Below are 26,095 nucleotides of genomic sequence, written 5' to 3'. Positions count from 1 at the left end.
ACTAACTTCCCAATAACACAACCTCTGCAAACACATCCACATCACCCCCTCTAACATCCCAATATCACAACAACCAGAGACACATCCACATCGCGTCTACTAACGCCCCAATAACACAACTTCCATTAATAAATCCTCATCACCCCCACTATCTTCCCAATATCACAACATCCACAATCATATTCACAACACCTCCACTAACTCATCAATAGCAAAGCCTCCAGAAACCCATCCTCATTACCTCCACTAACTTCCCAATAACACAGCCTCCACAAACACATTCAGGACACATCCACTAACTACCCCATAACAGAATGTCCACAAACATATTCACATCACCACCACTAACTTCCCAATAACACAACCTCAAGAAACCGATCCACATCATCTTCACTCACTTCCCAATAATACAACCTCCAGAAACACATCCTCATCTCCTCCACTAGCTACCCAATAACACAACCACCAGAAACACATTCACATCACCACTACGAACTCCCTAAGAACACAACTTCCATAAATGCATGCTCATCAGCCCCAATATCTTCTCAATATCACAACCTCCACAAACATATACACATCACCGCCACTAACTTCCCAATAACACAACCTCCAGAAATACAATCTCGTCACCTCCATTAACTTCCCAATAACACAACCTCCAGAAGTACAATCTCATCACCTCCATTAACTTCCCAATAACACAACCTCCAGAAACCCATCCAGATCACCTCCACTAGCTACCCAATAACACAACGTCCAGAAACACATCCTCATCACCTCCACTAGCTACCCAATAACACAACCTCCGCAAAAGCATCCACATCACCCCCTACAACATCCCAATCGAACAACCACCAGAAACTCATCCACATCGTCTCTACTAACTCCCCAATAACACAACTTCCATAAATGCATCCTCATCACGCTCACTATCGTCCAAATATCACAACCACCACAAACATATTCACATCACCACCACTAACTCGCCAATAACACAACCTGTAGAAACCCATCCACAGCACCTCCACTAACTTCCCAATAACACAGCCTCCACAAACACAGTCAGGACACATCCACTAACTTCCCCACAACAGAATCTCCACAAACAGATTTACATCACCTCCACTCACTCCCCAATACCACAACCTCCAGAAACCATCCACATCACCTCCACTAAGCACCCAAAAACACACCCTACAGAAACACATTCACATCATGTCCACTAACTTCCCAACAGTACAACCTCCGGAATCACATCCTCATTATCTCCGCGAACTTCCCAATAACACAAACTCCAGTAACACATCCACATCACCTCCACTAACTTTCCAATAACACAACATTCAGAAAAACATCCACATCACCTCCACTCACTTCCCAATAACAATACCTTCAGGTACACATCCTCATTATCTCGACTATCTTCCCAATAACACAAACTTCAGCATCCCATCCTCATCATCTTAACTAACTCCCCAATGACACAACCTCCAGAAACACACCCACATCACCTCCACTAACCTCCCAATAACACAACCTCCAGAAACACATCCTCATCACATCCACGAACTTCCCAATAACACAGCCTCCAGAAAAACATCCTCATCACCACCACTATCTACCCAATAGCACAACCTCCAGAAACACCTCCTCATCACCTCCAGTAACTTCCCAATAACACAACCTCCAGAAACACATCCTCAACACCTCCACTAACTTCCCAATAACACAACCTCCAGAAACACATCCTCATCACCTCCAGTAACTTTCCAATAACACAACCTCCAGAAACACATCCTCAACACCTCCACTAACTTCCCAATAACACAGCCTCCAGAAAAACATCCTCATCACCACCACTATCTACCCAATAACACAACCTCCAGAAACACCTCCTCATCACCTCCAGTAACTTCCCAATAACACAACCTCCAGAAACACATCCTCATCACCTCCACTAACTTCCCAATAACACATCCTCCAGAAACACCTCCTCATTACCTCCACTAACTCCCCAACAACACAACCTCCAGAAACCCATCCACATCACCTCCACTAAACACCCAAAACCACACCCTCCAGAAACACATTCACATCATGTCCACTAACCCCCCAATAACACAACATCCAGAAACATATCTTCGTCACACCACTAACTTCAATATAACTAAGCCTCCAAAAACACATTCACACCACCTATACTAAGCTCCCAATAACACAACCTCCAGAAACACATCCACATCAGCTCCACTAACCTCCCAATAACACAACCTCCAGAAACATATCCTCATCACCTCCACTAACTCCCCAATAACACATCCTGCAGAAAACTATCTACGTCACCTCCATCAAACATCCAATAACACAACCTCCAGAAACACATTCAAAGCACCTCCCCTAACTTCCCAATAAGACAAACACGACGAACCCATCCACATCACCTCCACTAACGTCGCAGTAAAACAACGTCCAGAAACCGATCCACATCACCTCCACTAACTTCCCAATAACACAAACTGCAGAAAACTATCCACATCACCTCCACCAAACATTCAATAACACAACCTCCAGAAACACATCCACAGCACCTCCACTAACTTCCCAATAACACAGCCTCCACAAACACATTCAGGACACATCCACTGACTTCCCACCTAAAAGAATCTTCACAAACAGATTTACATCACCTCCACTAATATCCCAATAACACAACCTCAAGAAACCCATCCACATCACCACCACTAACTTACCAATAACACAACCTCGAGGAACACATTCACTTAATCTCCACTAACCACCCAAAACCAGAAACTCCAGAAACACATTCAAATCATCTCCACTAACATCCCAAGAACAAAACCTCCAGGTACACATCATCATTACTTCGACTATCATCCCAATAACACAAACTTCAGCATCCCATCCTCATCACCTCCACTCACTCCCCAATACCACAACCTCCAGAAACCATCCACATCACCTCGACTAAGCACACAAAAACACACGCTACAGAAACACATTCACATCATGTCCACTAACTTCCCAACAATACAACCTCCGGAATCACATCCTCATTATCTCCGCGAACTTCCCAATAACACAAACTCCAGTAACACATCCACATCACCTTCACTAACTTTCCAATAACACAACATTCAGAAAAACATCCACATCACCTCCACTCACTTCCCAATAACAAAACCTTCAACGTACACATCCTCATTACCTCGACTATCTTCCCAATAACACAAACTTCAGCAGCCCATCCTCATCATCTTAACTAACTCCCCAATGACACAACCTCCAGAAACACACCCACATCACCACCACTAACGTCCCAATAACACAACCTCCAGAAACACAACCTCATCACATCAACGAACTTCCCAATAACACAACCTCCAGAAACACATCCTCATCACCAGCATTATCTTCCCAATAACACAACCTCCAAAAACACCTCCTCATTACCTCCACTAACTCCCCAACAACACAACGTACAGAAACCCATCCACATCACCTCCACTAAACACCTAAAACCACACCCTCCAGAAACGCAGTCACATCATGTCCACTAACCCCCCAATAACACAACATCCAGAAACATATCTTCGTCACACCACTAACTTCAATATAACAAAGTTTCCAAAAACAAATTCACACCACCTATACTAAGCTCCCAATAACACAACCTCCTGATACACATCCACATCAGCTCCACTAACCTACCAATAACACAACCTCCAGAAACATATCCTCATCACCTCCACTAACTCCCCAATAACACATCCTGCAGAAAACTATCTACATCACTTCCATCAAACATCCAATAACACAACCTCCAGAAACACATTGAAAGCACCTCCCCTAACTTCCCAATAAGACAAACACGACGAACCCATCCACATCACCTCCACTAACTTCGCAGTTACACAACGTCCAGAAACCTATCCACATCACCTCCACTAACTTCCCAATAACACAACCTGCAGAAAACTATCCACATCACCTCGACTAACTTCCTCATAACACTACATCCAGAATCACATCCTAATCACCTCCAGTAACTTCCCAGTAACACTACCTCCAGAAACCATCCACATCACCTCCACTCACTTCCCAATAACAAAACCTCCAGGTACACATCCTTATTACCTCGACTATCTTCCCAATAACACAAACTTCAGCGTCCCATCCTCATCATCTGAACTAACTCCCCAATAACACAACCTCCAGAAACACACCCACATCACCTCCACTAACCTCCCAATAACACAGCCTCCAGAAAAACATCCTCATCACCACCACTATCTACCCAATAACACAACCTCCAGAAACACCTCCTCATCACCTCCACCATCTTCCCAATAACACAACCTCCAGAAACACCTCCTCATTACCTCCACTAACTCCCCAACAACACAACCTACAGAAACCCATCCACATCACCTCCACTAAACACCCAAAACCACACCCTCCAGAAACACATTCACATCATGTCCACTAACCCCCCAATAACACAACATCCAGAAACATATCTTCGTCACACCACTAACTTCAATATAACTAAGCCTCCAAAATCACATTCACACCGCCTACACTAAGCTCCCAATAAAACAACCTCCAGAAACACATCCACATCAGCTCCACTAACCTCCCAATAACACAACCTCCAGAAAGATATCCTCATCACCTCCACTAATTCCCCAATAACACATCCTGCAGAAAACTATCTACGTCACCTCCATCAAACATCCAATAACACAACCTCCAGAAACACATTGAAAGCACCTCCCCTAACTTCCCAATAAGACAAACACGACGAACCCATCCACATCACCTCCACTAACGTCGCAGTAAAACAACGTCCAGAAACCGATCCACATCACCTCCACTAACTTCCCAATAACACAAACTGCAGAAAACTATCCACATCACCTCCACCAAACATTCAATAACACAACCTCCAGAAACACATCCACAGCACCTCCACTAACTTCCCAATAACACAGCCTCCACAAACACATTCAGGACACATCCACTAACTTCCCACCTAAAATAATCTTCACAAACAGATTTACATCACCTCCACTAATCTCCCAATAACACAACCTCAAGAAACCCATCCACATCACCACCACTAACTTACCAATAACACAACCTCGAGGAACACATTCACTTAACCTCCACTAACTACCCAAAACCAGAAACTCCAGAAACACATTCAAATCATCTCCACTAACTTCCCAAGAACAAAACCTCCAGGTACACATCATCATTACTTCGACTATCATCCCAATAACACAAACTTCAGCATCCCATCCTCATCACCTCCACTCACTCCCCAATACCACAACCACCAGAAACCATCCACATCACCTCCACTAAGCACACAAAAACACACGCTACAGAAACACATTCACATCATGTCCACTAACTTCCCAACAATACAACCTCCGGAATCACATCCTCATTATCTCCGCGAACTTCCCAATAACACAAACTCCAGTAACACATCCACATCACCTTCACTAACTTTCCAACAACACAACATTCAGAAAAACATCCACATCACCTCCACTCACTTCCCAATAACAAAACCTCCAGGTACACATCCTCATTACCGCGACTATCTTCCCAATAACACAAACTTCAGCAGCCCATCCTCATCATCTTAACTAACTCCCCAATGACACAACCTCCAGAAACACACCCACATCACCTCCACTCACCTCCCAATAACACAACCTCCAGAAACACCTCCTCATCACCTTCAGTAACTTCCCAATAACACAACCTCCAGAAACACATCCTCATCACCAAAACTATCTACCCAATAACACAACCTCCAGAAACACCTCCTCATCACCTCCAGTAACTTCCCAATTACACAACCTCCAGAAACACATCCTCATCACCACCACTATCTACCCAATAACACAACCTCCAGAAACACGTCCTCATTACCTCCACTAACTAACCAACAACACAACCTCCAGAAACCCATCCACATCACCTCCACTAAACACCCAAAGCCACACCCTACAGAAACACATTCACATCATGTCCACTAACTCCCCAATAACACAACATCCAGAAACATATCTTCGTCACACCACTAACTTCAATATAACAAAGCCTCCAAAAACACATTCACACCACCTATACTAAGCTCCCAATAACACAACCTCCAGAAACACAACCAAATCACCTCCACTAACTCCCCAATAACACAACCTGCAGAAAACTATCCACATCACCTCCATCAAACATTCAATAACACAACCTCCAGAAACACATTCAAAGCACCTCCACTAACTTCCCAATAAGGCAAACACGACGAACCCATCCACATCACCTCCACTCACTTCCCAATAACACCACCTCCAAAATCACATCCTAATCATCTCCAGTAACTTCCCAGTAACACTACCTCCAGAAACACATCCACATCACCTCCACTAACTTCCTAATAACACTACCTCCAGAATCACATCCTAATCACCTCCAGTAACTTCCCAATAACACAACCTCCAGAAACACATCCTCATCTCCTCCACTAACTTCCCAATAATACAACCTCGAGAAATACATCCTCAACACACCCAAAATCTTCCCAATATCACAACCTTCAGAATCACATCCTAATCACCTCCACTAACTTCCCAATAACACAAGCACCACAAACATATTCACATCACCTCCACCTACTCCCCAATAACACAACCTCCAGAAACCCATCCACAGCACCTCCACTAACTTCCCAATAACACAGCTTCCAAAAACACATTCAGGACACATCCACTAACTTCCCCATAACAGAATCTCCACAAACATATTCACATCGCCTCCACTAACTTCCAAATAACACAACCTCCTGAAACCCATCCACATCATCTCCACTAACTTCCCAATAATACAACCTCCAGAAATCCATCCACATCACCTCCACTAAACACTCAAAAACGTAACCTCCAGAAACACATCCTCCTCAACAACACTAGCTCTCCAATAACACAACCTGCAGAAAACTATCCACATCACCTCACCAAACATTCAATAACACACCCTCCAGAAACATATTCACATCACCTCCACAAACTTCTAAATAACACAACCTCAAGAAACCCATGCATATCACCTCTACTAACTTCCCAATAACACAACCTCCAGAAATACAATCTCATCAGCTCCAGTAAAGCATGAATAGCACAACCTCCAGAAACGCATCCACAGCACCTCCACTATCTTCCCAATAACACAGCCTCCACAAAGACATTCAGGACACCCACTAACTTCCCCATAACAGGATCTCCACAAACATATTCACATCACCTCCACTAACATCCAAATAACACAACCTCAAGAAACCCATCCACATCACCGCCACTGACTTCCCAATAACACAACCTCCAGAAACCCATCCACATCACCTCCACTAACCTCCCAAAAACACAACCTCCAGAAACACATCCTCATCACCTTCACATACCTCCCAATAACAAAACCTCCAGATACGCATCCTCATCACCTCCACTAACTTCCAAAAGCAGAAACTTCAGCATCCCATCCTCATCACCTCCACCAGCACCCCATTAACACAACCTCCAGAAACCCATCCACATCACATCCACTAAACACCCAAAAACGCAACCTCTAGAAACACATTCACATCACCGCCACTAACTTCACAATAACACAACCTCCAGAAACCCATCCACATCACCTCCACTAACCTCCCAAAAACACAACCTCCAGAAACACATCCTCATCACCTTCACTAACCTCCCAATAACAAAACCTCCAGATATGCATCTTCATCACCTCAACTAACTTCCAAAAGTAGAAACTTCAGCAACCCATCCTCATCACCTCCACTAATTCCCCAATTACACAACATCCAGAAACATATCTTCGTCACCCCCACTAACTTCCATATAACACAACCTCCAAAAACATTCACACCGCCTCTACTAATCTCTCTAATAACACAACCTCCAGAAACACATCCTCATCACCAACACTAATTCCACAATAACACAACCTCCAGAAACACATCCTCATCACCACCACTAACTCCCCAATAAGACAAACTGCAGAAAACTATCCACATCACCTCCACCAAACATTCAATAACACAACCACCAGAAACACATCCTCATCACCACCACTAACTCCCCAATAAGACAAACTGCATAAAACTATCCACATCACCTCCACCAAACCTTCAATAACACAACCTCCAGAAACACATCCACATCACCTCCCCTAACTTCCAAATAACACAACCTCAAGAAATCCATCCTCATCAACTCTACTAACTTCCCAATATCACAACCACAACAATCATATTCACATCACCTCCACGAACTTCCCAATAACACAACCTCCAGAAAGCCATCCACATCACCTCCACTAACTTCGCAAAAACACAACCTCCAGAAACATCCTCATCACCTTCACTAACCTCCCAATAACAAAACCTCCAGATACGCATCCTCATCACCTCCACTAACTTCCCAATAACACTGCCTCGAGAAACACATCCTCCTCACCTCCAGTAACTTCCCAATCACACTACCTCCAGAAACACATCCTCATCTCCTCCACTAGCTACCCAATAACATAACCACCAGAAACACATTCACATCACCACTATGAACTCCCTAAGAACACAACTTCCATAAATACATGGTCATCAGCCCCACTATATTCTCAATATCACAACCTCCACAAACGTATTCGCATCACCTCCACTAACTTCCCAATAACACAAACTCCAGAAATACAATCTCATCACCTCCAGTAACTCATCAATAGCACAACCTTCAGAAACACTTCCACTAACTTCCCAATAACACAGCCTCCACAAACACATTCAGGACACATCCACTAACTTCCCCATAACAGAATCTCCACAAACATATTCATATCACCTCCACTAACTTCCCAATAACACAACCCCCACAAACATATTCACATCACCTCCACTAACTTCCCAATAACACAACCCCCACAAACATATTGACATCACCTCCACTAACTTCGCAATGACACAACCTCAAGAAAAGCATCCTCATCAACTCCACTAATCACCCAAAAACACATCTCCAGAAACACATCCACATCACCTCCAATAACTTCCCAATAACACAACCTCAAGGAACATATCCTCATCACCTTCACTATCTCCCCAAAACACAACATCCAGAATCACATCCAAAACACCTCCACTAATTTCCGAAAACCAAAACATCCAGAAACCCATCCAGATCAGCTGAATTACACAACCTCCACAAACACATTCACATCACCTCGACTAACTTCCCAACAATACATCCTCCAGAAACACAGCCTCATAAACTCCACTAACTTCCCAGTTACACAACCTCCTGAAACACATCCTCATCACCTCCACTAACTCCCCAATAACACAACCTCCAGAAACACCTCCACTAACTCCCCAAAACACAACCTCCAGAAATCCATCCACATCACGTCAACTAACTTCTCAATAACACACCATCCAGAAACAAATCCTCATACCTCCACTAACTTCCCAATAACACAACCTCCAGAAACACCTCCACTAACTCCCCAAAACACAACCTCCAGAAATCCATCCACATCACGTCAACTAACTTCTCAATAACACACCATCCAGAAACAAATCCTCATACCTCCACTAACCTCCGAATAACACAACCTCCAGAAACACATCCACATCACCTCCACGAACTCCCCAATAACATAAACTCCAGAAACCCATTCCCATCACCCCCTTAAACTTCCCAATAACACAACCTCCAGAAATCCATCCACATCACGTCAATTAACTTCTCAATAACACAACCTCCAGAAACAAATCCTCATATCTCCACTAACCTCCGAATAACACAACCTCCAGAAACACATCCACATCACCTCCCCTAACTTCCCAATAACAGAACCTCCAGAAACCCACCCTCATCACCTCCACTAACTTCCCAATAACACATCGTCCAGAAACCCATCCACATCACAATGATCTTTAAGAACATAAGAACTAGGAGCAGGGGTAAACCATCTGGGCCCTAGAGCCTGCTCCGCCATTCAATGAGATCATGGCTGATCTTTTGTGGACTCAGCTCCACTTTCCGGCCCGAACACCATAACCCGTCATCCTTTTATTCTTCAAAAAACTATCTATCTTTATCTTAAAAACATTTAATGAAGGAGCATCAACTGCTACACTGGGCAAGGAATTCCATAGATTCACAACCATTTGGGTGAAGAGGTTGCTTCTAAACTCAGTCCTAAATCTACTTCCCTTATTTCACCCTCCAGTGGAAGCAACCTGGCCGCATCTATCCAATCTATTACTTTCATAATTTTATATGTTTCTGTAAGATCCCCCCTCATCCTTCTAAATTCCAACGAGTACAGTCCCAGTCTATTCAACCTCTCCTCGTAATCCAGCCCTTTCAGCTCTGGGATTAACCTAGTGAATCTCCTCTGCACCCCCTCCAGCGCCAGTACGTCCTTTCTCGGGTATGGAGACGAAAACTGAACACAATACTCCAGGTGTGGCCTCACTAACACCTTATACAATTGCAGCAGAACCTCCCTAGTCTTAAACTCCATCCCTCTAGCAATGAAGGAGAAAATTCCATTTGCCTTCTTAATCACCTTTTGCACCTGTAAACCAACTTTTTGCGACTCATGCACTAGCACACCCAGGTCTCTCTGCACAGCAGCATGTTTTAATATTTTATCATTTAAATAATAATCCCTTTTGCTGTTATTCCTACCAAAATGTATGACCTCACATTTGTCAACATTGTATTCCATCTGCCAGAGTAAAGGCCTTTCACTTAACTTATCCAAATCCCTCTGCAGACTTCCAGTATCCTCGGCACTTTTTGCTTTACCACTTATCTTAGTGTCGTCTGTAAACTTTGACACATTGCCCTTGGTCCCCAACTCCAAATCATCTATGTAAACTGTGAACAGTTGTGGGCCCAACACTGATCCCTGAGAGACCACTAGCTACTGATTGCCAACCAGCGAAACACCCATTAATACTCACTCTTTGCTTTCTATTAATCAACCAATCCTCTATCCATGCTACTACTTTCCCCTTAATGCCATGCATCTTTATCTTATGCAGCAACCTTTTGTGTGGCTCGAAGTTCAAAGGCTTTCTGGAAATCCAGATATACCACATCCATTGGCTCCCCGTTATCTACCGCAGTGGTAATGCACTCAAAAAATCCACTAATTTAGTTAGGCACGGCCTGCCCTTTAGGAACCCTTGCTGCGTCTGCCCAATGGGACAATTTCCATCCAGATGCCTCGCTATTTCTTCCTTGATGATAGATTCCAGCATCTTCCCTACTACCGAAGTTAAGCTCACTGGCCTATAATTACCCGCTTTCTGCCTACCTCCTCTTTTAAACAGTGGTGTCACGTTTGCAAATTTCGAATCCGCCGGGACCACCCCAGAGTCTAGTGAATTTTGGTAAATTATCACGAGTGCATTTGCAATTTCCCGAACCATCTCTTTTAGCACTCTGGGATGCACTCCATCAGGTCCAGGAGACTTGTCTACCTTTAGCCCCATTAGCTTGCCCATCACTACCTTCTTACTGGTAACAATCATCTCAAGGTCCTCCCTGTCAGAGCCTCATTTCAATCAGTCACTGGCATGTTATTTGTGTCTTCCACTGCGAAGAACGACCCAAAAAACCTGTTCAGTTCCTCAGCCATTTCTTTATCTTCCTTCTCATCCTCTAAAGAGTCAATATTTACCTTACTACTCTATTTTGTTTTATATATTTGTAGAAACGTTTCCTATCTGTTTTTATATTCTGAGCAAGGTTACTCTCATAATCTATCTCAGTCTTCTTTATCGCTTTTTAATAGCTTTCTGATGCTACCTAAAGGTTTCCCAGTCCTCGAGTCTCCCACTGATCTTTGCTACTTCGTATGCTTTTTCCTTCAATTGGATACACTCCCTTATTTCCTTAGATGTCCACGGTCGATTTCCCCACTTTCTAACGTCCTTCCTTTTTGTTGGTATAAACCTTTGCTGAGCACTGTGAAAAATCGCTTGGAAAGTTTTCCACTGTTCCTCAACTGTTTCACCATAACGTCTTTGCTCCCAGTTTACCTCAGCGAGCTCTTCTCTCATCCCATTGCAATCTCCTTTGTTCAAGCACAAAGAACTAGTGTTTGATTTTACCTTCTCACCCTCCATCTGTACTTTAAATTCCACCATATTGTGATCGCTCCTCCGAGAGGATCCCTAACTATGAGATAATTAATCAATCCGATCTCATTACACAGGACCAGTTGTAGGACCGCTTGTCCCCCCCCCCCCCCCCCCCCCCCCGTAGGTTCCATTAAATACTGTTCTCGGAAACTATCGCGGATACATTCTATAAACTCCACCTCAAGGCTGCCTTGACCGACCTGGTTAAACCAATCGAAATGTAGATTAACCCATATCTTCATATAACAACCTGCCGCGTCGCTTACCATTTATGTTTTCACTTCCCGTTTTATTCCTTTTAGTATTCCTGGTCATATTCACTGAGCTCCCCTCAGTCACTGTACCTTGTACTGTCGCTCTTTTTAATTTTTGACTATGGCTCCTCTGCCTTACAATTTCCCCCTCACTGCCTTTTTCTTCTGACCCTATTTTACTAACTTCCCACTTCCTGCATCGGTTCCCATCACCCTGCCACATTAGTTCCAACCCCCCCCCCCCGCCCCCCCCCCCCGCCACCAACAGCTCTGGCAAACACCGCCCCTCCTTCTGGACGCAATAATACAACCTCCAGAAATACATGCATAATTACCTCCACGAACGCCCCAATAATATAACTTCCAGATTCACATCCACATCACCTCCACTAACTTCACAATAACACAATCTCCAGAAATACACCCTCATCACCTCCACTAACTACCCAATAACACAACCTCCAGAAGCACATCCACATCACCTCCACCAACTTCCCAATAACACAACCTCCAGAAACCCATCCACAGCAGCTCCACTAATTTCCCAATAACACAACCTCCAGAAATCAATCATCATCACCTCCATTAACTTCCCAACAACACAATCTACATAAAGACATCTTCATCACCTCCAGTAACTTCCCAATAACAGAACCTACAGAAACACATCCAGAGAACCGCCACTGTTTCCAGTAGGGACTGGTTCCAGTAGGGACTGGTTTGCACAGGGCTACATCGCTGGCTTTGAAAGCAGACCAAGCAGGCCAGCAGCACGGCTGAATTCCCGTCCCAGCCTCCCCGAACAGTCGCCGTAATGGGGCGACTAGGGGCTTTCACAGTAACTTCATTTGAAGCCGACTTGTGACAATAAGCGATTTTCAATTTTCCTTTTCATTTCAATAACACAACCTCCAGAAACACATCCACAGCACCTCCACTATCTACCCAATAACAAAACCTCCAAAAACACATCCACAGCACCCCCACCAACCTCCCAATAACACAGCCTTGGTAAACACATCCTCATCACCTGCACTAAACTTCTAATAATACAATCTCAAGAAACCCAACCACAGCAACTCCACTAAATTCCCAATAATACAACCTCCAGAAACCCATCCTCATCACCACCCCTAACCTCCCAATAACACAACCTCCAGAAACCCATCCACATCACCTCCCCTAACTTCCCAATAACACAACCTCCAGAAACACATCCACAGTACCTCCACTGTCTACCCAATAACAAAACCTCAAAAAACACATCCACAGCACCCCCACCAACCTCCCAATAACACAGCCTTGGTAAACACATCCTCATCACCTGCACTAAACTTCTAATAATACAATCTCAAGAAACCCAACCACAGCAACTCCACTAAATTCCCAATAACACAACCTCCAGAAACCCATCCTCATCACCACCCCTAACCTCCCAATAACACAACCTCCAGAAACACATCCACAGCAACTCCACTAACTCCCTAAAAACACAACCTCCATAAAAACATCCTCATCACCTCCACTAACTTCCCAATCACACACCCTGCAGAAACCCATCCACATCACCTCCAATAACTCCCCAATAACACAACCTCCAGAAAACCCATCCTCATGACCTCCAGTAATTTCCCAATAACACAACCTCCAGAGACACATCGTCATCACCAACACTAACTTCCCAATTAGAAAACATCGACAAACCCAACCACAACATCCCCAATAACTTCCAAATAACACAACCTCCAGAAACGCATCCACATCACCTCCACTAACTTCCCAATAACACAACCACCAGAAACCCATTCACATCACCTCTGTGTTTTGCTCTGAGTGCTGAATTTGGTGCATTTGAGTGCTGTAGTTAGAGTTTGGTGACCAAGGGAGTTAGGTGAGGAGGGAGTAAGGTGCTCCTTTCATTTTGTTTCCCATATTTCCGCAAAGAGTGAGAAGAGAGCCAGGAATTTACATAAAGTGTAGGTGACTGGGAGCAGAGTCGGAGGGCGGAGATCTAGTTAGCCCACAGGGCAGCTATATTCTGCCAGGTAAGAGGGGATGGAGGCTAGGCCAGTTGCATGCTCCTCCTGTAGGATGTGGATGGTGAGGGATACCACCGGTGTCCCCACTGACTATACCTGCGGGAAGTGCACCCAACTTCAGCTCCTCAAAGACCGTGTTAGGGAACTGGAGCTGAAGCTGGATGAACTTCGGATCATCCGGGAGGAAGAGGGGGTGATTGAGAAGAGTTACAGGGAGGTAACTACACCCAAGGTACAGGACAAGAATAGCTGAGTTACAGTCAGGGGCAAAAAAACACACAGGCAGACAGTGCAGGGATCCCTCGTGGCCGTTCCCCTTCAAAACAAGTATACCGTTTTGGATGCTGTTGGGGGGGATGACCTACCGGGGGAAGGCCCTAGCGGCCATGTCTCAGGCACTGAGTCTGGCTCTGGCGCTCAGAAGGGAAGGGGGGAGAATAGTAAAGCAATAGTTGTAGGAGATTCAATGGTTAGGGGAATAGATAGAAGATGATTCTGTGGTCGCGAGCGAGACTCCCGGAAGGTATGTTGCCTCCCGGGTGCCAGGACCAGGGATGTCTTCAGGATCCTTAAGGGGAGGGGGGGGGAGCACCCAGAAGTCGTGGTGCACATTGATACCAACGACATAGGTAGGAAAAGGGGTGTGGAGGTAATAAACAAGTTTAGGGAGTTAGGCTGGAAGTTAAAAGCCAGGACACACAGAGTTGTCATCTCTGGTTTGTTGCCGGTGCCACGTGATAGCAAGGCTAGGAATAGGGAGAGAGTGCAGCTGAACACGTGGTTGCAGGAATGGTGTAGGAGGGAGGGCTTCAGGTATTTGGATAATTGGAGCGCATTCAGGGGAAGGTGGGACCTGTACAAGCAGGACGGGTTGCATCTGAACCAGAGGGGCACCAATATCCTGGGAGGGAGGTTTGCTAGTACTCTTCGGGAGGGTTTAAACTAATTTGGCAGGGGAATGGGAACCGGATTTGTAGTACTCTTCGGGAGGGTTTAAACTAATTTCGCAGGGGAATGGGAACCGGATTTGTAGTCCAGCAACTAAGGTAGCCGATATTCAGGACGCCAAAGCATGTAGTGATGCAGTGGGGAAGGGAACACTGACAAAGGAGAGTACTTGCAGGCACGGAGATGGGTTGAGCTGTGTATACTTCAACGCAAGAAGCCTCAGGAATAAGGTGGGAGAACTTAAGGCATGGATCGGTACTTGGGACTGCGATGTGGTGGCCATCACGGAAACTTGGATAGAAGAGGGGCAGAAATGGTTGTTGGAGGTCCCTGGTTATAGATGTTTCAATACGATTAGGGAGGGGGGTAAAAGAGGTGGGGGTGTGGCATTTTTAATTAGAGATAGAATAACAGCTGCAGAAAGGCAGTTCGAGGAGTATCACCCTACTGAGGTAGTATGGGTTGAAGTCAGAAATAGGAAAGGAGCAGTCACCTTGTTAGGAGTTTTCTATAGGCCCCCCAATAGTAACAGGGATGTGGAGGAACAGATTGGGAAACAGATTTTGGAAAGGTGCAGAAGTCACAGGGTAGTCGTCATGGGCGACTTTAACTTCCCAAATATTGAGTGGAAACTCTTTAGATCAAATAGTTTGGATGGGGTGGTGTTTGTGCAGTGTGTCCAGGAAGCTTTTCTAACACAGTATGTAGATTGTCCGACCAGAGGAGGGGCAATATTCGATTTAGTACTGGGTAATGAACCAGGGCAAGTGATAGTTTTGTTAGTGGGGGAGCATTTTGGCGATAGTGACCAAAATTCTGTGACTTTCACATTAGTAATGGAGAGGGATAGGTGCGTGCAACAGGGCAAGGTTTACAATTGGGGGAAGGGTAAATACGATGTTGTCAGACAAGAATTGAAGTGCATCAGTTGGGAACATAGGCTGTCAGGGAAAGGCACAAGTGAAATGTGGAACTTGTTCAAGGAACAGGTACTACGTGTCCTTGATATGTATGTCCCTGTCAGGCAGGGAAGAGATGGTCGAGAGAGGGAATAAGAGAGGTTGAATGTCTTGTTAAGAGGAAAAAGGAGACTTATGTAAGGCTGAGGAAACAAGGTTCAGGCAGGGCATTGGAGGGATAGAAGATAGCCAGGAGGGAACTGAAGAAAGGGATTAGGAGAGCTAAGAGAGGACATGAACAATCTTTGCGGGTAGGGTCAAGGAAAACCCCAAGGCCTTTTACACATATGTGAGATATATGAGAATGACTAGAGCGAGGGTAGGTCCGACCAAGGACAGTAGCGGGAGATTGTGCATTGAGTCTGAAGAGATAGGAGAGGTCTTGAACGAGTACTTTTCTTCTGTATTTACAAAGGAGAGGGGCGATATTGTTGGAGAGGACAGTGTGAAACAGCTTGGTAAGCTCGAGGAAATACTTGTAAAAAGGAAGATGTGTTGGGCATTTTGAAAAACTTGAGGATAGACATGTCCCTCGGGCCTGACGGGGTATATCCAAAGATTCTATGGGAAGCAAGATATTAAATTGCAGAGCCGTTGGCAATGATCTTTTCGTCCTCACTGTCAACAGGGGTGGTACCAGGGGATTGGAGAGTGGCGAATGTCGTGCCCCTGTTCAAAAAAGGGACTAGGGATAACCCTGGGAATTATAGGCCAGTTAGTCTTACTTCGGTTGTAGGCAAAGTAATGGAAAGGGTACTGAAGGATAGGATTTTTGAGCATCTGGAAAGACACTGCTTGATTAGGGATAGTCAGCACGGATTTGTGAGGGGTAGGTCTTGCCTTACAAATCTTATTGAATTCTTTGAGGAGGTGACCAAGCATGTGGATGAAGGTAAAGCAGTGGATGTAGTGTACATGGATTTTAGTAAGGCATTTGATAAGGCTCCCCATGGTAGGCTTCTGCAGAAAGTAACGAGGCATGGGATAGTGGGACATTTGGCCAGTTGGATAACGAACTGGCTAACCGATAGAAGTCAGAGAGTGGTGGTGCATGGCAAATATTCAGCCTGGATACCAGTTACCAGTGGAATAATGCAGGGATCAGTTCTGGGTCCTCTGCTGTTTGTGATTTTCATCAATGACTTGGATGAGGGAGTTGAAGGGTGGGTCAGTAAATTTGCTGACGATGCGAAGATTGGTGGAGTTGTGGATAGTAAGGAGGGTTGTTGTCGGCTGCAAAGAGACATAGATAGGATGCAGAGCTGGGCTGAGAAGTGGCAGATGAAGTTGAAGCCTGAAAAGTAAGAGGTTGTCCATTTTGGAAGGACAAATATTAATACGGAATACAGGGTTAACGGTAGAGTTCTTGGCAATGTGGAGGAGCAGAGAGATCTTGGGGTCTATGTTCATACATCTTTGAAAGTTGCCACTCAAGTGTATAGAGCTGTGAAGAAGGCCTATGGTGTGCTAGTGTTCATTAACAGAGGGTTGCATTTAAGAGCCGTGAGGTGATGATGCAGCTGTACAAAACTTTGGTAAGGCCACATTTGGAGTAATGTGTACAGTTTTGGTCGCCTCATTTTAGGAAGGATGTGGAAGCTTTGGAAAAGGTGCAAAGGAGATTTACCAGGATGTTGCCTGGAATGGAGAGTAGGACTTACGAGGAAATGTTGAGGGTGTTGGGCCTTTTCTCATTGGAACGGAGAAGGATGAGGGGCGACTTGATCGAGGTTTATAAGATGTTCAGGGGAATAGATAGAGTAGACAGTCAGAGACTTTTTCCCCGGGTGGAACAAACCATTACAAGGGGACATACATTTAAGGTGAATGGTGGAAGATATAGGAGGGATATCAGAGGTAGGTTCTTTACCCAGAGAGTAGTGGGGGCATGGAATGCACTGCCTGTGGAAGTAGTTGAGTCGGAAACAATTAGGGACCATCTAGCAGCTATTGGATAGGTACATGGATAGCGGTAAAATTATATAGTGTATATGTATTTGTTCTTAAGGGCAGCACGATAGCATTGTGGATAGCACAATTGCTTCACAGCTCCAGGGTCCCAGGTTCGATTCCGGCTTGGGTCACTGTCTGTGCGGATTCTGCACGTTCTCCCCGTGTCTGCGTGGGTTTCCTCCGGGTGCTCCGGTTTCCTCCCACAGTTCAATGATGTGCAGGTTAGGTGGATTGGCCATGCTAAATTGCCCTCAGTGTCCAAAATTGCCCTTGGTGTTGGGTGGAGGTGTTGTGTTTCGGTAGGGTGCTCTTTGCAAGAGCCGGTGCAGACTCAAAGGTGCAGACTTCTGCACTGTAAATTCAATGATAATCCAGGACAAAGATTCGGCACAACATCGTGGGCCGAAAGGCCTGTTCTCTGCTGTATTTTTCTATGTTCTCTGTTCTACCTCCTCTAACCCCTCAATTACACACCCTCCCGAAACACATCCACATCACCTCCACTAACCTCGCAATAACACAATCTCCAGAAACCCTACCACAGTAACCCCACTAGCTTCCCGATAGCACAGCCTCCAGCATTTCACTCAAAGCACCGCCACTAACTTCCCAGTAACAAAATCTCCAGAAGCCCATCCACAGCGCCTCCACTGTGAATAACACAACCTCCAGAAACTCATCCTTATGACTTCCACTAACTTCCCAATAACACAACCTCGAGAAAACCATCCTCATCAACTCCACTAAACTCCCAATAACACAATCTCAAGAAACCCAACCACAACACCCCCAATAACTTCCAAATAACACAACCTCCAGAAAAACACCCACAGCAACTACACTAAACTCCCAATAATTCAACCTCCAGAAACACATCCTCATAACCTCCACTAACTTCCCAATAACACAACCTCCAAAACCACATCCTTATCACCTCCAGGAACTCCCCAATAACACAATCTCCCGAAACACATCCACAGCCCCTGCACTAACTTCCCAATAACACAACCTCCAGAAACACTTCCACATCACCTCCACAAATTTACCAATAACACAACCTCCAGAGACCCATCCACATTACCTCCACTAACTCCCCAATAACACAACCTCCAGAAACACTTCCACATGACCTCCACAAATGTACCAATAAAACAACCTCCAGAAACCCATCCACATCACCTCCACTAACCCTCCAATAACACAACCTCCAGAAACCCATCCACATCACCTCCACTAACTCCCCAATAACACAACCTCCAGAGATCTATCCACAGCACCTCCACCGTCTTTCCAATAATATAACTGGACATGGAATGAAAATTTACTGTTTTCCCATTCGTTGTAAATGGGATAAATGTTTTGCGTGAGACTGTGGAGAATTACAATCACAGAATGAGAACATTGCTATTGAGAGCTGCAAGATTGGGAACCAATGTAGCTCAGTGAGCAGAGGGGAGGTACGTGACTGGTGTTGAGTGTGTGTTAGGATATGGACAGCAGAGATGGGGGTGAACTGTGCTTCATGAAGATTTGTAACAGCAATTGGGTGACTAGAATTTAATCATTTAATCGCAATAGTCCAATCTGGATTTGACACAGACACAGATGATGGATTATTCTGCAGCTGTGATGAGGCGATGGAAAGAGGGCAGGATTGGGAATAGAAAGAACATCTGGATATAAATAATTTCAGTGTCAAAGGGAGCGCGGAGATTGTGACCGCAGTCTCCGATTTCAGCCAGAGAACTGTGTGTGGATACTGGATAGGGAGTGAGATTCGTGACTGGAACTGAAGAACATGCATTAAATCTTTCCAAGATGGAAATGATCAGAGCAATAATACATTTAAAGTAGATTATACAATGAACAACTGGATAGTGAGACTTACCAGGGACACCGACAACAGCCAGGAGGGGATAATAACCCGCCTGAATTATATAGAGTACATCTTGCATCCAATCTGGTGAAAGGAAAGGATCTCGAGCAATCCAATAAAGACCCCAGGATAAACGCCTGTCCATTGCTGTAACGTCCCAGTGGTCACTACCCAGATTCTGATCCATTGCTGTAACGTTCCTGTGGGTAGTTCCCAGAATCTGATCCATTGCTGTAACGTTCCTGTGGGTAGTTCCCAGATTCTGCTCCTTTACTGTAACGTTCCTGTGGGTAGTTCCCAGAATCTGATCCATTGCTGTAACGTTCCTGTGGGTAGTTTCCAGAATCTGATCCATTGCTGTAACGTTCCTGTGGGTAGTTCCCAGATTCTGCTCCTTTACTGTAACGTCCCTGTGGGTAGTTCAAAGATTCTGCTCCCTCCTCTCGGTTTTTTTTTTGCCGCAGATCTCTGGCAGTGTTGGAGCTGATGCTCCCGCTGACTTTTTGGGATAACACAGTGAAAGGAATCGCTTATTAATAGCAGATACAAACCCTCCAGCGACACGCCTAGATCCATAGAGACGAACATTAATCACAGTCACTAAACAAACAGGCTCAGTTAACCCCTTTCAATCCAATACTTTTTATATCACAATGAAATAGAAGATTAACCGGATCTGGATTGGCTGTGTGACAGTTACTGAGGGATGGAGTGTGGAAATAGTGGACACACTGACCCTGATACTCAATCCTCATTGATATCTCAGTGGTTCCAGGAGACTAGAGCATTTTCAATGTCCCATCCTGTTTATAAAAGGAGAGAGAGGGATAAAACCAGGAGTGACAGAGCAGTCACTATAATTTTAGTCAACAGGACATCTCTCTCTCTCTATCTCTCTCTGTATATCTCTCTGTATCTACCTCTGCACCTCTCTCTGTATCTCTCTCTGTATCTCTCCCTGTATCATTCTCTGTCACTCTCTGTCTGCCTCTGCATCTCTCTGACTCTGTATCTCTCTGTCTCTGTATCTCTGTCTCTGCATCTTTCTGTCTCTGTATCTATCTGTCTCTGCATCTCTCTGTCTCTGCATTTCTCTGTCTCTGAATCTCTCTGTCTCTTCAGCTCTCTGTCTCTGAAACTCTCTTTCTCTGAATCTCTCTATCTCTTCATCTCTCTCTGTATATCTCTGTCTCTGTATCTCTCTGTATCTGTATCTCTCTGTCTCTGTATCTCTCTGTCTCTGAGTCTCTCTGTCTCTGTATCTCTCTGTCTCTTAAGTCTCTGTCTCTGTATCTCTCTCTGTATCTGTCACTATCGCTCTCTTTCTGGCTTACGCGGTATCTCTCGCTGTATCTCTCTCTGTATCTCACTTTGTATTTCGCTCTATATCTCTCTCTGTATCACTCTCTGTATCTCGAAGTATGTCTCTCTTTATCTTTCTCTGTATCTCGCGGATTATCACTCTTTGTAGCTCTCTCTATATCTATCTCTCTATCATTCTCTGTATGTCGCTGTCTATCACTCTCTGTATCTCTCTCTGTATCTCTCTCTGTATCTCTCTCTGTATCTCTCGCTGTACCTCTCGCTGTATCTCTCTCTGTATCTCTCACTGTATCTCTCTCTCTGTATCTCTCTCTGTATCTCTCTCATTATCTCTCTCTGTATCTCTCTCTGTACCTCTCTCTGTCTCTCTCTGTATCTCTCTCTGTATCGATCTCTCTCTCTCTCTCTGTATCTCTCTTTCTCTCTGTATCTCAATCTATATCTCTCTATGTATCTATATCTATCTCTCTCTGTATCAATCTCTGCATCTCTCCCTGCACCTCTCTCTGTATCTCTCTCTGTATCTCTCTCTGTATCTCTCTCTATGTATCTCTCTCTGTATCTCTCTCTGTATCTCTCTCTGTATCTATCTCTGTATCTCTCTCTGTATCTCTCTCTGATTGTCTCTCTGCATCTCTCTCTGTGTTTCTCTCTGTAGTTCTCTCTCCCTCTGTATCTCTCTTTCTCTCTGTATCTCCCTCTGTCTCTCTCTCTGTATCTCTCTCTGTATCTCTCTCTGTATCTCTCTCTATGTATCTCTCGCTGTACCTCTCGCTGTATCTCTCGCTGTATCTCTCTCTGCATCTCTCTCTCTGCATCTCTCACTACATCTCTCTCTGCATCTCTCTCTGTCTCTCTCGCCGCATCTCTCTCTGTATCTCTCTCTGTATCTCTCACTGTATCTCTCTCTGTATCTCTCTCTGTATCTCTCTCTGTATCTCTCTCTGTATCTCTCTCTGTATCGATCTCTCTCTCTCTGTATCTCTCTTTCTCTCTGTATCTCACTCTGTATCTCTCTATGTATCTATGTCTATCTCTCTCTGTATCTCTCTCTGCATCTCTCCCTGTACCTCTCTCTGTATCTCTCTCTGTATCTCTCTCTGTATCTCTCTCTCTGTATCTCTCTCTGTATCTCTCTCTGTATCTCTCTGTGTATCTATCTCTGTATCTCTATCTGTATCTCTCTCTGATTCTCTCTCTGCATCTCTATCTGTGTTTCTCTCTGTATTTCTCTCTCCCTCTTTCTCTCTCTTTCTCTCTGTATCTCCCTCTGTATCTCTCTCTGTATCTCTCTCTGTATCTCTCGCTGTACCTCTCGCTGTATCTCTCGCTGTATCTCTCTCTGCATCTCTCTCTCTGCATCTCTCTCTGCATCTCTCTCTGCATCTCTCTCTGTCTCTCTCGCTGCATCTCTCTCTGTATCTCTCTCTGTATCTCTCACTGTATCTCTCTCTCTGTATCTCTCTCTGTATCTCTCTCTGTATCTCTCTCTGTATCTCTCTCTGTATCTCTCTCTGTCTCTCTCTGTATCGCTCTCTGTATCTCTCTCTGTATCTCTCTCTGTATCGATCTCTCTCTCTCTCTCTCTGTATCTCTCTTTCTCTCTGTATCTCACTCTGTATCTCTCTATGTATCTATGTCTATCTCTCTCTGTATCTCTCACTGCATCTCTCCCTGTACCTCTCTCTGTATCTCTCTTTGCATCTCTCTCTGTATCTCTCTCTCTGTATCTCTCTCTGCATCTCTCTCTGTATCTCTCTCTGATTCTCTCTCTGCATCTCTCTCTGTGTTTCTCTCTGTATTTCTCTCTCCCTCTGCATCTCTCTTTCTCTCTGTATCTCCCTCTGTATCTCTCTCTGTATCTCTCTCTGCATCTCTCCCTGTACCTCTCTTTGTATCTCTGTCTGTATCTCTCTCTGTATCTCTCTCTGTATCTCTCTGTCTCTGTATCTCTCTGTCTCTGCATCTCTCTGTCTCTGTGTCTCTCTGTCTTTGCATCCCTCTATCTCTGCATATCTCTGGCTCTGCATCTCTCTGTCTCTGTATCTCTGTCTCTGAATCTCTCTGGCTCTGAATCTCTCTGTCTCTGAATCTCTCTTTCTCTGAATCTCTCTATCTCTTCAACTCTCTCTCTCTCCGTATCTCTCTGTCTCTGTATCTCTCTGTCTCTTAAGTCTCTGTCTCTGTATCTGTCACTATCGCTCTCTCTCTGGCTCACGCTGTATTTCTCTCTCTGTATCTCCCTCTATATCTCTCTTTGTATTTTGCTCAATATCTCTCTCTGTATCTCTCTATGTATCTCGAAGTATCTCGCTCTCTATCTTTCTCTATATCTCGCTGATTATCACTCTTTGTAGCTATCTCTATATCTATCTCTCTATCTTTCTCTATCTCTCTCTCTGTATCTCTCTCTGTATCTCTCGCTGTATCTCTCGCTGTATCTCTCTCTGCATCTCTCTCACTGCATCTCTCTCTGTCTCTCTCGCTGCATCTCTCTCTGTATCTCAAACTGTATCTCTCTCTGTATCTCTCTCTGTACCACTCTCTGTCTCTCTCTCTGTCTCTCTCTCTGTATCTCTCTCTGTATCTCACTCTGTATCGCTCTCTCTCTCGCTGTATCTTTCTTTCTCTCTGTATCTCTCTCTGTATCTCTCTGTGTATCTCTGTCTATCTCTCTCTGTATCTCTCTCTGGATCTCTCCCTGTACATCTCTCTGTATCTCTCTCTGTATCTATCTCTGTATCTATCTCTATGTATCTCTCTCTGTATCTCTCTCCGTATCTCTCTCCGTATCTCTCTCTGTATCTCACTCTGTATCTCTCTCTGCATCTCTCTCTGCATCTCACTCTGTGTTTATCTCTGTATCTCTCTACCTCCCTCTGTATCTCTCTTTCTCTCTGTATCTTCCTCTGTATCTCTCTATGTATCTCTCTCTCTCTCTGTATCTCTCTTTCTCTCTGTATCTCTCTCTGCATCTCTCTCTGTATATCTCTCTGTATCTCTCTCTGTATCTCTCTCTGCATTTCTCTCTGTATCTCTCTCTGTATCTCTCTCTGTATCTCTGTCTTTCTCTCTCTGTATCTCTCTCTTTATCTCTCTGTGTATCTCTGTCTATCTCTCTCTGTATCTCTCTCTGGATCTCTCCCTGTACATCTCTCTGTATCTATCTCTGTATCTATCTCTGTATCTATCTCTATGTATCTCTCTCTGTATCTCTCTCTGCATCTCTCTGACTGCATCTCTCTCTGTCTCTCTCGCTGCATCTCTCTCTGTATCTCAAACTGTATCTCTCTCTGTATCTCTCTCTGTACCACTCTCTGTCTCTCACTCTGTCTCTCTCTCTGTATCTCTCTCTGTATCTCTCTCTGTATCGCTCTCTCTCTCTCGCTGTATCTTTCTTTCTCTCTGTATCTCTCTCTGTATCCCTCTGTGTATCTCTGTCTATCTCTCTCTGTATCTCTCTCTGGATCTCTCCCTGTACATCTCTCTGTATCTCTCTCTGTATCTATCTCTGTATCTATCTCTATGTATCTCTCTCTGTTTCTCTCTCTGTATCTCTCTCCGTATCTCTCTCCGTATCTCTCTCTGTATCTCACTCTGTATCTCTCTCTGCATCTCTCTCTGCATCTCTCTCTGCATCTCTCTCTGTGTTTCTCTCTGTATCTCTCTACCTCCCTCTGTATCTCTCTTTCTCTCTGTATCTTCCTCTGTATCTCTCTCTGTATCTCTCGCTCTCCCTCTGTATCTCTCTTTCTCTCTGTATCTCTCTCTGCATCTCTCTCTGTATATCTCTCTGTATCTCTCTCTGTATCTCTCTCTGCATTTCTCTCTGTATCTCTCTCTGTATCTCTCTCTGTATCTCTGTCTTTCTCTCTCTGTATCTCTCTCTGTATCTCTCTGTGTATCTCTGTCTATCTCTCTCTGTATCTCTCTCTGGATCTCTCCCTGTACATCTCTCTGTATCTCTCTCTGTATCTATCGCTGTATCTATCTCTATGTATCTCTCTCTGTATCTCTCTCTGCATCTCTCTCACTGCATCTCTCTCTGTCTCTCTCGCTGCATCTCTCTCTGTATCTCAAACTGTATCTCTCTCTGTATCTCTCTCTGTACCACTCTCTGTCTCTCTCTCTGTCTCTCTCTCTGTATCTCTCTCTGTATCGCTCTCACTCTCTCTCGCTGTATCTTTCTTTCTCTCTGTATCTCTCTCTGTATCTCTCTGTGTATCTCTGTCTATCTCTCTCTGTATCTCTCTCTGGATCTCTCCCTGTACATCTCTCTGTATCTCTCTCTGTATCTATCTCTGTATCTATCTCTATGTATCTCTCTCTGTATCTCTCTCTGTATCTCTCTCCGTATCTCTCTCCGTATCTCTCTCTGTATCTCGCTCTGTATCTCTCTCAGCATCTCTCTCTGCATCTCTCTCTGTGTTTCTCTCTGTATCTCTCTACCTCCCTCTGTAGCTCTCTTTCTCTCTGTATCTTCCTCT

Source organism: Scyliorhinus torazame, chromosome 20 (genome assembly GCF_047496885.1).
Source record: "Scyliorhinus torazame isolate Kashiwa2021f chromosome 20, sScyTor2.1, whole genome shotgun sequence".
Classification (NCBI taxonomy): Eukaryota; Metazoa; Chordata; class Chondrichthyes; order Carcharhiniformes; family Scyliorhinidae; genus Scyliorhinus; species Scyliorhinus torazame.
The sequence above is the reverse complement of the archived record's forward strand: the minus strand, read 5'-3'. Positions refer to the sequence as shown.